Below are 17,138 nucleotides of genomic sequence, written 5' to 3'. Positions count from 1 at the left end.
ACTGTGGGGGTCACTGGGACAGAGTCGCTGGATTCGAGGGACCTCGCTCGTCGTGCTGAGAGGAGACCCAAGGGACCGGCAATGCAGCTTTTTGGTGCCTGCGGTTGCAGGGGGAAGATTCCGTCGACCCACGGGAGATTTCTTCGGAGCTTCTGGTGCAGAGAGGAGGCAGGCTACCCCCACAGCATGCACAAGCAGGAAAACAGTCGAGAAGGCGGCAGGATCAGCGTTACAGAGTTGCAGTAGTCGTCTTTGCTACTATGTTGCAGGTTTGCAGGCTTCCAGCGCGGTCAGCGGTCGTTTCCTTATCAGAAGGTGAAGAGGGAGATGCAGAGGAACTCGGATGAGCTCTTGCATTCGTTATCTAAAGTTTCACCAGAGACAGAGACCCTAAATAGCCAGAAAAGAGGGTTTGGCTACTTAGGAGAGAGGATAGGCTACTAACACCTGAAGGAGTCTCTGACGTCACCTGGTGGCACTGGCCACTCAGAGCAGTCCAGTGTGCCAGCAGCACCTCTGTTTCCAAGATGGCAGAGGTCTGGAGCACACTGGAGGAGCTCTGGACACCTCCCAGGGGAGGTGCAGGTCAGGGGAGTGGTCACTCCCCTTTCCTTTGTCCAGTTTCGCGCCAGAGCAGGGGCTAAGGGGTCCCTGAACTGGTGTAGACTGGCTTATGCAGAATTGGGCACATCTGTGCCCAAGAAAGCATTTCCAGAGGCTGGGGGAGGCTACTCCTCCCCTGCCTTCACACCATTTTCCAAAGGGAGAGGGTGTCACACCCTCTCTCAGAGGAAGTTCTTTGTTCTGCCATCCTGGGCCAGGCCTGGCTGGACCCCAGGAGGGCAGATGCCTGTCTGAGGGGTTGGCAGCAGCAGCAGCTGCAGTGAAACCCCAGGAAGGGCAGTGTGGCAGTACCAGGGTCTGTGCTACAGACCACTGGGATCATGGGATTGTGCCAACTATGCCAGGATGGCATAGAGGGGGCAATTCCATGATCATAGACATGTTACATGGCCATATTCGGAGTTACCATTGTGAAGCTACATATAGGTAGTGACCTATATGTAGTGCACGCGTGTAATGGTGTCCCCGCACTCACAAAGTTCAGGGAATTGGCTCTGAACAATGTGGGGGCACCTTGGCTAGTGACAGGGTGCCCTCACACTAAGTAACTTTGCACCTAACCTTTACCAGGTAAAGGTTAGACATATAGGTGACTTATAAGTTACTTAAGTGCAGTGTAAAATGGCTGTGAAATAACGTGGACGTTATTTCACTCAGGCTGCAGTGGCAGGCCTGTGTAAGAATTGTCAGAGCTCCCTATGGGTGGCAAAAGAAATGCTGCAGCCCATAGGGATCTCCTGGAACCCCAATACCCTGGGTACCTCAGTACCATATATTAGGGAATTATAAGGGTGTTCCAGTAAGCCAATGTAAATTGGTAAAAATGGTCACTAGCCTGTTAGTGACAATTTGTAAAGAAATGAGAGAGCATAACCACTGAGGTTCTGATTAGCAGAGCCTCAGTGAGACAGTTAGTCACTACACAGGTAACACATTCAGGCACACTTATGAGCACTGGGGCCCTGGGTTACCAGGGTCCCAGTGACATATACAACTAAAACAACATATATACAGTGAAAAATGGGGGTAACATGCCAGGCAAGATGGTACTTTCCTACACCAAGTAGGTGTTGTTCAGGGTGCACCAGTTTCTCAATTACCATAGTAACACTGGCACCAGTGTCCCTGTAGGCCTGAACCTCAACACCATTTATTAGGGGTAGTTGCTTGTACTTATCCATGTTAAGGGGACAAGCAACCAAGGTGGCTAAATCAATAGCCCCCTCAGAGACTAACACAGCCTCTGTGGTCTCCCTAATCAGACCAACCCCAACTAAGTTACCAATAGTGAGCCCAGCTACTCCCTTGGATTGGCTATTAGTAGGTTTGCTCCCACCACCACTGCTATTAGTAGGGACACTAGGTGTAGCGGTAGGGGTTGTAGTGGTAGGAGGCTTGGTGCTTTTCTTTGGACAACTGGGATCTGTTGTCCAATGGCCTTTTATTTTACATAAATAGCACCATGGTTTCTTTTCTTTGTTTTGATTTGAAGAGGATTTGGGCCCACCACCCCCACCAGAGTGTTTTTGTGGGCCTGATGAAGACTAATTTTTAGATTTGTCCCCACCCTTGTCAGAAGACTTACCATCCTTCTTCTTATTGACATCTTTGTCACCCCCTGTATGAACTTTTCTGTTCACCCTTGTTCTGACCCATTTGTCTGCCTACTTTCCCAATTCTTGGGGAGAGGTCAGATCCGAGTCCACCAAGTACTGGTGCAACAAATCAGACACACAATTATTAAGAATATGCTCTCTCAGGATCAAGTTATACAGGCTGTCATAATCAGTAACTTTACTGCCATGTAACCACCCCTCCAAGGCCTTCACTGAATGGTCAACAAAATCAACCCAGTCTTGTGAAGCCTCCTTTTTGGTCTCTCTGAACCTTATCTTGTATTGTTCAGTGGTTAAGCCATAACCATCCAGGAGTGCATTCTTAAGAACTGTAAAATTATTGGAATCACTTTCTTTCACAGTAAGGAGCCTATCCCTACCTTTTCCACTAAATGATAGCCATAGGATAGCAGCCCACTGCCTTTGAGGGACATCCTGTACAATACAGGCCCTCTCAAGTGCAGCAAACCACTTGTTAATGTCATCCCCCTCCTTATAAGGGGGAACTATCTTGTGCAGATTCCTTGAATCATGCTCTCTTGCAGGATGACTATGGGGAATACTGCTGCTGCCACCATGGGTTTCTAAACCCAGTTTCTGTCTTTCCTTCTCTACTTCTAAGGATTGTATATCTAAATCCAGCTGTTGCTGTTTAAGCTCCAGTCTGGATTGCTCCACTCTCAATCTATTGAGCTCCCTTTCTAACATTCTGTCATCTGGGTGTGTGGGAGGGACATTCCTAGACACAGAAGTATGGTGAGAATGGACAGAAGGAGACCTGTCCCTTACAGAGGCACCCTAACAGCTTGGCTAACAGAAACATTACTTCTACTGTAGTGAGAAGGAATACTCTTGTTATGATGTGAGACAACACTATCTGTATGGTGTGACTCAACTTCAGTACCAACTATGCTAGACTGTCTAGTAATGGGCAGGCTGAGAAGTTTCTTTCAATAATCTTTTCCTGGGGGAGTCCCTGGATCAGATTGGGAACCATTAGCTACTTTTTCAACAGATGTGGCCCCTTTGGCCTTATCTTGTTCTCTAAGCATGTTAAGCAACAATTCCAAAGAAGGATTCTTCCCTACACTCAAACCTCTTTCTACACAGAGACTCCTTGCTCCTTTCCAGCTAAGGTGGTCATATGCAATTTTGGACAGATCAACATTTTGGCCTGTGCCAGACATTTTGGAAAGAGTTTAAGTGACAGAAAAAGTGAAGAAAAAGTTTTTCAGAACTTTTAGAAAGACAGAAAAAAACTTTTAATACTTTTTAAGAACTTTTAGAAAGTTTAGAAGTACTTTTCAGCACTTAGAAAAGAGTGAAAAGAGGAAATGCAAAACATTTTAGCAATGTGTACACACACTGAACTTGTTTTGTATATTTTTCTCTTATGAAAAGTAAAATGACTAGAGTGGTAAGTAGTCTCAAAGCACTTATCCCACCGCTGCACAACCAATGTAGGAGGTTGGACTGGCTTGTAGTGAGTACCAAGGGGTATTTGCACCTTGCACCAGGCCCAGTTATCCCTTATTAGTGTATAGGGTGTCTAGCACCATAGGCTGATAGATAATGGTAGGTTAGCAGAGCAGCTTAGGCTGAACTAGGAGACGAGTGAAGCTCCTACAGTACCACTAGTGTCACTTGCACAATATCATAAGAAAACACAATACACAGATATACTAAAAATAAAGGTACTTTATTTTTATGACAATATGCCAAAGTTTCTCAGTGAGTACCCTCAGTATGAGGATAGCAAATATACGCAAGATATATGTACACAATACCAAAAATATGCAGTATAGTCTTAGAAAACAGTGCAAACAATGTATAGTTACAATAGGATGCAATGGGGACACATAGGGATAGGGGCAACACAAACCATATACTCCAAAAGTGGAATGCGAACCACGAATGGACCCCAAACCTATGTGACCTTGTAGAGGGTCGCTGGGACTATTAGAAAATAGTAAGGGTTAGAAAAATAGCCCTCCCCAAGACCCTGAAAAGTGAGTGCAAAGTGCACTAAAGTTCCCCAAAGGACAAAGAAGTCGTGATAAGGGAATTCTGCAGGAAAGACACAAACCAGCAATGCAACAACAATGGATTTCCAAACGAGGGTACCTGTGGAACAAGGGGACCAAGTCCAAAAGTCACAAGCAAGTCGGAGATGGGCAGATGCCCAAGAAATGCCAATGGTGGATGCAAAGAAGCTGCTACTGGACAGTAGAAGCTTAGGATTCTGCAGGAACGAGAAGGGCTAGAAACTTCCCCTTTGGAGGATGGATTCCCCACGCCGTGGAGAGTCGTGCAGAAGTGTTTTCCTGTGGAAATACAGCCAACAATCCTTGCTAGCTGCAAATCCTGTGGTGAGGGTTTTTGGATGCTGCTGTGGCCCAGGAGGGACCAGGATGTCGCCATTTGCGTCTGGGGACAGAGGGGACGTCGAGCAAGACAAAGAGCTCACTCAGCAGCAGGTAGCACCCGCAGAAGTGCCAGAAACAGGCACTACGAGGATGCGTGAAATGGTGCTCACCCAAATTTGCACAAAGGAGACCCACGTCGCCGGAGACCAACTTAGAAAGTCGTGCTATGCAGGTTCAAGTGCCGTGGACCCAGGCTTGGCTGTGCACAAAGGATTTCCGCCGGAAGTGCACGGAAGCCGGAGTAGCGGCAAATGTCGCGGTTCCCAGCAATGCAGTCTGGCGTGGGAAGGCAAGGACTAACCTCCACCAAACTTGGACTGAAAAGTCACTGGACTGTGGGAGTCACTTGGACAGAGTTGCTGGAATCAAGTGACCTCGCTCGTCGTGCTGAGAGGAGACCCAGAGTACAGGTAATGCAGTTCTTTGGTGCCTGCGGTTGCAGGGGGAAGATTCCGTCGACCTACGGGAGATTTCTTCGGAGCTTCTAGTGCAAAGAGGAGGCTGACTACCCCCACAGCATGCACCCCCAGGAAAACAGTTGAGAAGGCGGCAGGATCAGCGTTACAGAGTTGCAGTAGTCGTCTTTGCTACTTTGTTGCAGTTTTGCAGGCTCCCAGCGCAGTCAGCAGTCGTTTCCTTGGCAGAAGGTGAAGAGAGAGATGCAGAGGAACTTGGATGAGCTCTTGCTTTTGTTATCTAAAGTTTCCCCAGAGACAGAGACCCTAAATAGCCAGAAAAGAGGGTTTGGCTACCTAGTAGAGAGGATAGGCTAGCAACACCTGGAGGAGCCTATCAGAAGGAGTCTCTGACGTCACCTGATGGCACTGGCCACTCAGAGCAGTCCAGTGTGCCAGCAGCACCTCTGTTTCCAAGATGGCAGAGTTCTGGAGCACACTGGAGGAGCTCTGGGCACCTCCCAGGGGAGGTGCAGGTCAGGGGAGTGGTCACTCCCCTTTCCTTTGTCCAGTTTCGCGCCAGAGCTGGGCTGGGGGATCCCTGAACCGGTGTAGACTGGCTTATGCAGAAATGGGCACCATCTGTGCCCATGAAAGCATTTCCAGAGGCTGGGAGAGGCTACTCCTCCCAAGCCCTAACACCTTTTTCCAAAGGGAGAGGGTGTAACACCCTCTCTCTGAGGAAGTCCTTTGTTCTGCCTTCCCCGGCCAAGCCTGGCTGGAGCCCAGGAGGGCAGAAACCTGTCTGAGGGGTTGGCAGCAGCAGCAGCTGCAGTGAAACCCTGGGAAAGGCAGTTTGGCAGTACCAGGGTCTGAGCTAGAGACTCGGGGGATCAGGACAATTCCATGATCTTAGACATGTTACATGGCCATGTTCGGAGTTACCTTTGTGATGCTATACATATGTCATGACATATGTATAGTGCACTCGTGTAATGGTGTCCCCGCACTCCCAAAGTCTGGGGAATTTGCCCTGAACAATGTGGGAGCACCTTGGCTAGTGCCAGGGTGCCCACACACTAAGTAACTTAGCACCCAACCTTTACCAGGTAAAGGTTAGACATGTAGGTGACTTATAAGTTACTTAAGTGCAGTGGTAAATGGCTGTGAAATAACATGGACGTTATTTCACTCAGGCTGCAATGGCAGGCCTGTGTAAGAATTGTCAGATCTCCCTATGGGTGTCACAAGAAATGCTGCAGCCCATAGGGATCTTCTGGAACCCCAATACCCTGGGTACCTCAGTACCATATACTAGGGAATTATAAGGGTGTTCCAGTATGCCAATGTAAATTGGTGAAATTGGTCACTAGCCTGTTAGTGACAATTTGGAAAGAAAATGAGAGAGCATAACCACTGAGGTTCTGGATAGCAGAGCCTCAGTGAGACTGTTAGTCATAACACAGGTAACACATACCGGGCACACTTATGAGCACTGGGGCCCTGGCTGGCAGGGTCCCAGTGACACATACAACTAAAACAACATATATACAGTGAAATATGGGGGTAACATGCCAGGCAAGATGGTACTTTCCTACAATCCCACACTGGCATCAGTGTGTGTTGCAAAGTCATCTTTTTGCCCTGTTCATCCCCATTTTTTTTTGTTGCTGACTGGTGCCTGGGTCACCTTGTAGGTGGAGGCCATGTACAACCTCTCCAGGCCAAGATCCAAACCATTTTGGATTGGACAGCTCCTACAACCCAGACACAGGTCAGGGCCTTCCTTGGTCTGACTGGGTACTATAGAAGATTTGTTAGAACTATGGGACCATTGTGGCTCCTCTGACTGAACTTACCTCTAAGAAGAGGCCAAAGAAAGTGATTTGGACTCCAGAGTGTCAGAAGACTTTTGACACTCAGAAGGCTGCCATGTGTTCAGCGCCAGTGTTGCTGGCCCCTGACTACACAAAGGAGTTTGTGGTGCAGACTGATGCTTCAGAGCGAGGAATTGGGGCAGTGTTGGCACAGGTAAATGATGAGGGCCTTGATCAGCCAGTTGCCTTCATAAGGAGGCGACTTCTCCCCAGAGAACAAAAATGGAGTGCCATTGAGAGGGAGGCATTTGCTGTGGTGTGGTCCCTGAAAAAACTGAGACCATATCTGTTTGGTACTCACTTTCGTGTTCAGACTGACCACAGGCCTCTCAGGTGGCTCATGCAGATGAGAGGGGAGAATCCCAAGCTTTTGAGATGGTCCATTTCCCTACAGGGGATGGACTTCACAGTGGAACACAGACCTGGGGTTGCACATGCCAATGCAGATGGACTTTCCAGATTTTTCCACTTAGCTGATGAGGACTACCTGGGTGCAGGTTAGTGACCCATCACCTTTCGTTTGGGAGGGGGCCATGTTGCAAAGTCATCTTTTTGCCCTGTGCATCCCCATTTTTTTTTGTTGCTGACTGGTGCTGATGATAACTGACTCTGACTGTGCCCTGGACTCTGTTAACCAGACCCAGGCCAGTGCTATGTTAAAACACATACTTGTAGTAGAGTACACTGGGTACTGGTGTAACCTTTTGGTTGTCCTGACAGACCCTGTAAGTTCCTAGTATATAATGGGCAAGGGTGTACACTCTGCCTATAAGCCCCTATATAATAGGGCATGGAGATTAGCGGCCCAGCAGAATTTTTGCACTTGCATGTGGGCACTGCTGAAGGTTTTCTGTCATTTTAAAATGCAGCCTGACTCTGCAGACTGCATTTACATGGAAATGGTGTCCCAATTCGACTTTGGTGCTTTGGGCACTTTAAATGTGATGATCTACCTTATTTTCACATATTAGGTACCCCCAGGATCTCCCCTAGGTATCCCAGGGGCAGGGGTCATGTAACCATAAGCAGGGGTCTTATAAAAGAAGTTTTATAAACCCAGGTAAGGGAAAACTGACCATTTTATTTTCCCCCACTATAGATACTTGCCTTCATAAGCTATCATTGCTATATGGTATTTTCATGGTAAAAATAGTAAGGAAAAGCGCAGAAAAGTAGTTCAAGGACTTAAAAGATTTGTTTTGATAAATCCAGCAATTGGACATTGGTGAATTTATCACAACTTGTACAGAAAATAAGTTATAAGGCTTTTCTTTCTGTAAGCCAAAATCCAGCCTTCTGACTGTCCCTTTTGATTGGTCAGTGCTAACAGTATTAGCAGAGCTGCTTGATTAAGTGCTAAGTGGCTGTCCAGAGCATATCTGGTGAAGGGCAGTTCAGGGGCTACACAGGAATGCATGAGCAGGGGGAGGGGTAATAAAACATACAAACTCAAAGGAGAGCAAGACAGGAGAGAATGCCAGATCACCTAACCCCCACCTTCTGGACCCCTCAGTCAGATACTAGGGTTAAGGAAGGAATTTGCAGATGTTAGAAGGAGGAGAGCTATGGAAATGAGCCACACTGGAGGATGGTTTAGTCAGCTCTTAGTTTCAGACATCATGGATTTTGGAAAAATGGTGCTTTCTGGGGCAGGAATATGCCACACTTTGCAGGAAGTGGTCATGCATCTGGGCGTCAGGCTGCATTCTATTGGTTGGGCGCCCCCCTTCCTGCTGCCCAGGAGCTGGGAATAAATATGTGAGAGCTGCATAGCCTCTCAGATCTGCTGCCTGAAACTACAAGAGAAAGAAAGACTGCCCTGCTGGAATCTGGATCTGCACCCTTGGCCTGCAGTGAACTGCTTGATTAAGTGCTAAGTGGCTGTCCAGAGCATATCTGGTGAAGGGCAGTTCAGGGGCTACACAGGAATGCATGAGCAGGGGGAGGGGTAATAAAACATACAAACTCAAAGGAGAGCAAGACAGGAGAGAATGCCAGATCACCTAACCCCCACCTTCTGGACCCCTCAGTCAGATACTAGGGTTAAGGAAGGAATTTGCAGATGTTAGAAGGAGGAGAGCTATGGAAGTGAGCCACACTGGAGGATGGTTTAGTCAGCTCTTAGTTTCAGACATCATGGATTTTGGAAAAATTGTGCTTTCTGGGGCAGGAATATGCCACACTTTGCAGGAAGTGGTCATGCATCTGGGCGTCAGGCTGCATTCTATTGGTTGGGCGCCCCCCTTCCTGCTGCCCAGGAGCTGGGAATAAATATGTGAGAGCTGCATAGCCTCTCAGATCTGCTGCCTGAAACTACAAGAGAAAGAAAGACTGCCCTGCTGGAATCTGGATCTGCACCCTTGGCCTGCAGTGAACTGCGCCTGCTGCACAATCTGGTACTACAGCCCTGGGGACAGTGCCTTGCTTCAAGAAGGACTCAGGAGTGGACTCCCTGCAGCTACAGGTTAACAGAGCTTCACCTGCATCATCCCCAGCAAAAGTCCCCAGCCTGGAGTGCATCCAGTGTATTTTTAAGGATTTGGCCAGGTGCATTGCAGGAATTGTGGTCCACCTTTCCAAGGACCATCTAGGAGATTCCGGACCCTTGGATTTGTGTTTTGGACCCTCTGTACCTGCAAGGAGGACTTCAGGAGCCGCCTCCTGAAGATTGGAGAAGTTTGGAGAATTTTAGTAAAATTGGCGCTTTGTGTTTCTAAGCACTAGGAAGTGGTTATTCTTTTAAAAATTCATATCACTGGTTCCAAGGACCCACCCGGAGATTCCAGACTCTGGGGTTTGTGTTTTGGACCTTTTGTACCTGCAAGGAAGACTTCAGGAAACACCTCCTGAAGTTTGGAGAATTTTGGTAAAGTTGGCACTTTGTGTTTCTAAGCGCTAGAAAGTGTTTATTCTTTTAAAATTCATATCTCTGGTTCCCTACATTGAATTTTTGTCGTTTTGGTGTCTATTTACTCATAAAAATATATCCTATTTTTATAAATTGGTGTGGGATTTTTATTGTGTGTTGTGTCTCACTTATTTACTGTATTGGTGTTGGTATTGGAACCACCTACTGCATCAGGGAATAAATATATCTTGGTGGTAGTGGATCATGCAACAAGATATCCTGAGGCAATACCTCTCAGAACAATAGCTGCCCCTGTGGTGGCTAGGGCCCTGCTTGGTGTGTTCACCAGAGTAGGTTTCCCAAAAGAGGTTGTTTCAGATAGGGGCACAAACTTCCTGTCCAGCTATCTGAAGGCGATGTGGGATGAATGTGGTGTTACCTACAAGTTCACCACCCCATATCATCCCCAGACCAATGGTCTGGTGGAGAGGTTTAATAAGACCCTGAAAGGCATGATCAATGGGTTGTCTCACAAACTCAGGAGGAGATGGGATGTTCTCCTTCCATGCCTACTGTTTGCCTACAGGGAGGTCCCACAAAAGGGGGTTGGTTTCAGTCCCTTTGAGTTGTTATTTGGGCATCCTGTGAGAGGGCCATTGTGCCTGCTGAGAGAGTCTTTGGAGAAGCCTCTCAAGGAAGCAAAGGACAATGTGCTTGACTATGTGCTAGGCCTGCGCTCACGCATGGCAGAGTACATGTATAAGGCAAGCAGGAAACTGGAGGCTAGCCAGGAGCTCATGAAGCACTGGTATGATCAGAAGGCTGCAATGCCTGAGTATACTCCAGGACAATTGGTATGGGTGTTGGAGCCTGTAGCTCCAAGGGCCCTTCATGACAAGTGGACTGGGCCCTATCCAATCATTGAAAAGAAGGGTGAGGTTACCTATCTGGTAGACCTGAACACCCCCAGAAACCCTCATAGGGTCCTGCATGTCAATAGATTAAAACCCTACCATGACAGGGCAGACATGACCATGTTATTGGTCACAGATGAGGGAGAAGAGGAGGAAACCGAGCCAGTGCCGGACCTCCTCTCCAGTGCTATGCAAGATGGGTCAGTGGAGGGAGTGGTACTCTCTCCCAAACTGACAGACCAACAGCACAGAGACTGCAAGCAGGTGCTGGGGCAGTTTGCTGGTCTGTTCTCTTTGACACCAGGTGTCACTGATTGGTCCGTGCACCACATTGACACTGGTGACAGCCCACCTGTCAAAAATAAACTGTACAGGTTGTCTGACCATGTCAGAGACAGCATTAAGGCTGAGGTAGCAAAGATGCTGGATTTGGGGGTAATTGAGCCCTCTGACAGTCCATGGGCCAGTCCAGTGGTGCTGGTGCCCAAACCTAATCCCTAGGGGGGAAAGAAGGATTTAAGGTTCTGCGTGGACTACAGAGGACTGAATGCAGTCACAAAGACTGATGCTCACCCTATACCTAGAGCTGATGAGCTCATTGATAGGTTAGGGGCTGCTAGGTATCTGAGTACATTTGATTTGACCTCAGGATACTGGCAGATTGCCCTCACTGAAGGAGCAAAGGAGAGGTCAGCATTCTCCACATCCGAGGGCCATTACCAGTTCAAAGTAATGCCTTTTGGCTTAAAGAATGCCCCTGCCACCTTCCAAAGGTTGGTGAACAGGGTCCTGTCTGGGTTGGAGCAGTTCAGTGCAGCATATCTGGATGATATAGCTGTGTATAGTTCCACTTGGGAGGATCACTTAAACCACTTGAGGGAAGTGCTTCAGGCCATGCAGCAAGCAGGTCTGACTATTAAGGCCAGCAAGTGCCAGATAGGGCAGAGTTCTGTGGTGTACCTGGGTCACCTTGTAGGTGGAGGCCATGTACAACCTCTCCAGGCCAAGATCCAAACCATTTTGGATTGGACAGCTCCTACAACCCAGACACAGGTCAGGGCCTTCCTTGGTCTGACTGGGTACTATAGAAGATTTGTTCAGAACTATGGGACCATTGTGGCTCCTCTGACTGAACTTACCTCTAAGAAGAGGCCAAAGAAAGTGATTTGGACTCCAGAGTGTCAGAAGACTTTTGACACTCTGAAGGCTGCCATGTGTTCAGCGCCAGTGTTGCTGGCCCCTGACTACACAAAGGAGTTTGTGGTGCAGACTGATGCTTCAGAGCGAGGAATTGGGGCAGTGTTGGCACAGGTAAATGATGAGGGCCTTGATCAGCCAGTTGCCTACATAAGCAGGCGACTTCTCCCCAGAGAACAAAAATGGAGTGCCATTGAGAGGGAGGCATTTGCTGTGGTCTGGTCCCTGAAAAAACTGAGACCATATCTGTTTGGTACTCACTTTCGTGTTCAGACTGACCACAGGCCTCTCAGGTGGCTCATGCAGATGAGAGGGGAGAATCCCAAGCTTTTGAGATGGTCCATTTCCCTACAGGGGATGGACTTCACAGTGGAACACAGACCTGGGGTTGCACATGCCAATGCAGATGGACTTTCCAGATTTTTCCACTTAGCTGATGAGGACTACCTGGGTGCAGGTTAGTGACCCATCACCTTTCGTTTGGGAGGGGGCCATGTTGCAAAGTCATCTTTTTGCCCTGTTCATCCCCATTTTTTTTTGTTGCTGACTGGTGCTGATGATAACTGACTCTGACTGTGCCCTGGACTCTGTTAACCAGACCCAGGCCAGTGCTATGTTAAAACACATACTTGTAGTAGAGTACACTGGGTACTGGTGTAACCTTTCGGTTGTCCTGACAGACCCTGTAAGTTCCTAGTATATAATGGGCAAGGGTGTACACTCTGCCTATAAGCCCCTATATAATAGGGCATGGAGATTAGCGGCCCAGCAGAATTTTTGCACTTGCATGTGGGCACTGCTGAAGGTTTTCTGTCATTTTAAAATGCAGCCTGACTCTGCAGACTGCATTTACATGGAAATGGTGTCCCAATTCGACTTTGGTGCTTTGAGCACTTTAAATGTGATGATCTACCTTATTTTCACATATTAGGTACCCCCAGGATCTCCCCTAGGTATCCCAGGGGCAGGGGTCATGTAACCATAAGCAGGGGTCTTACAAAAGAAGTTTTATAAACCCAGGTAAGGGAAAACTGACCATTTTATTTCCCCCCACTATAGATACTTGCCTTCATAAGCTATCATTGCTATATGGTATTTTCATGGTAAAAATAGTAAGGAAAAGCGCAGAAAAGTAGTTCAAGGACTTAAAAGATTTGTTTTGATAAATCCAGCAATTGGACATTGGTGAATTTATCACAACTTGTACAGAAAATAAGTTATAAGGCTTTTCTTTCTGTAAGCCAAAATCCAGCCTTCTGACTGTCCCTTTTGATTGGTCAGTGCTAACAGTATTAGCAGAGCTGCTTGATTAAGTGCTAAGTGGCTGTCCAGAGCATATCTGGTGAAGGGCAGTTCAGGGGCTACACAGGAATGCATGAGCAGGGGGAGGGGTAATAAAACATACAAACTCAAAGGAGAGCAAGACAGGAGAGAATGCCAGATCACCTAACCCCCACCTTCTGGACCCCTCGGCCAGATACTAGGCTTAAGAAAGGAATTTGCAGATGTTAGAAGGAGGAGAGCTATGGAAATGAGCCACACTGGAGGATGGTTTAGTCAGCTCTTAGTTTAAGACATCATGGATTTTGGAAAAATGGTGCTTTCTGGGGCAGGAATATGCCACACTTTGCAGGAAGTGGTCATGCATCTGGGCATCAGGCTGCATTCTATTGGTTGGGCGCCCCCCTTCCTGCTGCCCAGGAGCTGGGAATAAATATGTGAGAGCTGCATAGCCTCTCAGATCTGCTGCCTGAAACTACAAGAGAAAGAAAGACTGCCCTGCTGGAATCTGGATCTGCACCCTTGGCCTGCAGTGAACTGCGCCTGCTGCACAATCTGGTACTACAGCCCTGGGGACAGTGCCTTGCTTCAAGAAAGACTCAGGAGTGGACTCCCTGCAGCTACAGGTTAACAGAGCTTCACCTGCATCATCCCCAGCAAAAGTCCCCAGCCTGGAGTGCATCCAGTGTACTTTTAAGGATTTGGCCAGGTGCATTGCAGGAATTGTGGTCCACCTTTCCAAGGACCATCTAGGAGATTCCGGACCCTTGGATTTGTGTTTTGGACCCTCTGTACCTGCAAGGAGGACTTCAGGAGCCGCCTCCTGAAGATTGGAGAAGTTTGGAGAATTTTAGTAAAATTGGCGCTTTGTGTTTCTAAGCACTAGGAAGTGGTTATTCTTTTAAAAATTCATATCACTGGTTCCAAGGACCCACCCGGAGATTCCAGACTCTGGGGTTTGTGTTTTGGACCTTTTGTACCTGCAAGGAAGACTTCAGGAAACACCTCCTGAAGTTTGGAGAATTTTGGTAAAGTTGGCACTTTGTGTTTCTAAGCGCTAGAAAGTGTTTATTCTTTTAAAATTCATATCTCTGGTTCCCTACATTGAATTTTTGTCGTTTTGGTGTCTATTTACTCATAAAAATATAACCTATTTTTATAAATTGGTGTGGGATTTTTATTGTGTGTTGTGTCTCACTTATTTACTGTATTGGTGTTTTTGAATGCGTTACACTCTTGTCTCCTAAGTTAAGCCTGCCTGCTCGGTTATAGCTACCAAGGGTTGAGCAAGGGGCTAATTTACTGGGACCTTTACTGAACCTGTATTTGGTTAGTGGCTTTAGTGCCAGTGGTAGGTTCATAGTTACCACTGCCAGTAACCCACTTTCCAACAGTGTGCATTTATTGTGCTGAGATGTTTGATACCAAATATCCCAGATTTCAGTATAGCCAGTATAGAACTGTGGAGTTCGTATTTGACAAACTCCCAGACCATATACTCTTTACGGCTACCCTGCACTTACAATGTCTAAGGTTTTGCTTAGACACTGTAGGGGCATAGTGCTCATACACTTATGCCCTCACCTGTGGTATAGTGCACCCTGGCTTAGGGCTCTAAGACCTGCTAGAGGGGTGACTTACCTATGCCACAGGCAGCGAGAGGTGAGCATAGCACACCAATGAGAGTGCCATGTCGACTTAATCATTTTCTTCCCACCAGCATACACAAGCTGTGAGGCAATGTGCATGTGCTGAGTGAGGGGTCCCCAGGGTGGCATAATACATGCTCCAGCCCTTAGAGACCTTCCCTGGCAACAGGGCCCTTGGTACCAGGGCCCTTGGTACCAGGGGTACCATTTACAAGGGACTTATCTGTGTGCCACTGCTGTGCCAATTGTGGAAACAAAGGTACAGTTTAGGGAAAGAACACTGGTGCTGGGGCCCGGTTAGCAGGGTTGCAGCACACTTTCAATCATAAATGGCATTAACAAAAGGCAAAAAGTTAGGGGGTAACCATGCCAGGAAGGCATTTCCTTACACCCTCCCTCAAGGTCAGCACTTTATAGCCATTATGTTTTTAGTGGAATAAGCCCTCATAAACACTGCCACCTCAATAGAGAGATTCATTAACTATCTTTGAAACTATGAGAAATTACTACTCTCTAAGGCCCATATTTATGGATGGTTAGCATTGCTAACCTAACTCCACATTTATATTTTTCCACTAGACCTGTCTAGCATCAAAATATTAGGTCATGGAGAGGGAGGGGTCTAGGATGATGCTGAGGTTGTGTGCGTGGTTTGCAGGGGTAGGCGCGGGTCCTAGGGCGGTGGGCCACCAGGAGTCGTCCCATATGGTTTTGTTGGGCCAAAAATTATGATTTCTCGTTGTGTTGGAGTTGAGCTTCAGGTGGTTTGTTGTCATCCAGGTGGCGGTGTCAAGGAGTGCAGCGTGGAGGTTGGTTTTGGCGGTGGTGGGGTTGTGGGTGAGGGAGATGATGAGTTGGGTGTCATCTGGGTAGGAGAGGATGGTGATTCCGTGTGGACGGAGGATGTTGGAGAGAGGGGTCATGTAAATGTTGAAGAGAGTGGGGCTGAGGGAGGACCCTATGGGGACTCCGCGGATGATGTTGGTAGCAGTAGAGTGGAAGGGTGGGATACGGACTTTTTGGGTTCTATCGGTGAGGAATGAGGTTAGCCAGTCTAGGGCTATGTGGCGAATTCCTATGTTGTGGAGGTGTGTGTAGGAGGCTGGACTGGCTTGTAGTGAGTACCAAGGGGTACTTGCACCTTGCACCAGGCCCAGTTATCCCTTATTAGTGTATAGGGTGTCTAGCAGCTTAGGCTGATAGATAATGGTAGCTTAGCAGAGCAGCTTAGGCTGAACTAGGAGACGTGTGAAGCTACTACAGTACCACAAGTGTCACTTGCACAATATCATAAGAAAACACAATACACAGTTATACTAAAAATAAAGGTACTTTATTTTTATGACAATATGCCAAAGTATCTTAGAGTGTACCCTCAGTATGAGGATAGCAATTATACACAAGTTATATGTACACAATACCAAAAATATGCAGTATAGTCTTTGAAAACAGTGCAAATAATGTATAGTTACAATAGGATGCAATGGGGACACATAGGGATAGGGGCAACACAAACCATATACTCCAAAAGTGGAATGCGAACCACGAATGGACCCCAAACCTATGTGACCTTGTAGAGGGTCGCTGGGACTATTAGAAAATAGTGAGAGTTAGCAAAATAACCCTCCCCAAGACCCTGAAAAGTGAGTGCAAAGTGCACTAAAGTTCCCCAAAAGACAAAGAAGTCGTGATAGAGGAATAATGCAGGAAAGACACCAACCAACAATGCAACAACTGTGGATTTCCAATCTAGGGTACCTGTGGAACAAGGGGACCAAGTCCAAAAGTCACAAGCAAGTCGGAGATGGGCAAATGCCCAGGAAATGGCAGCTGTGGGTGCAAAGAAGCTTCTACTGGACAGAAGAAGCTGCGGTTTCTGCAGGAACGAAAAGGGCTAGAGACTTCCCCTTTGGTGGACGGATTTCTCATGCCGTGGAAATTCGTGCAGACGTGTTTTCCCGCCGAAAGAACGCCAACAAGCCTTGCTAGCTGCAAATCGTGCGGTTAGCGTTTTTGGAAGCTGCTGCGGACCAGGAGGGACCAGGAGGTCGCAAATTGGACCAGGAGAGAGAGGGGATGTAGAGCAAGGCAAGGAGCCCTCTCAGCAGCAGGTAGCACCCGAAGAAGTGCCAGAAACAGGCACTACAAGGATGCATGAAATGGTGCTTGCCGAAGTTGCACAAAGGAGTCCCACGTCGCCGGAGACCAACTTAGAAAGTCGTGCAATGCAGGTTAGAGTGCCGTGGACCCAGGCTTGGCTGTGCATGAAGGATTTCCGCCGGAAGTGCACAGGGGCCGGAGTAGTTGCAAA

This window comes from Pleurodeles waltl, chromosome 4_1 (assembly GCF_031143425.1).
Source record: "Pleurodeles waltl isolate 20211129_DDA chromosome 4_1, aPleWal1.hap1.20221129, whole genome shotgun sequence".
NCBI classification, from domain to species: domain Eukaryota; kingdom Metazoa; phylum Chordata; class Amphibia; order Caudata; family Salamandridae; genus Pleurodeles; species Pleurodeles waltl.
Note: the sequence above shows the minus strand (reverse complement) of the source record.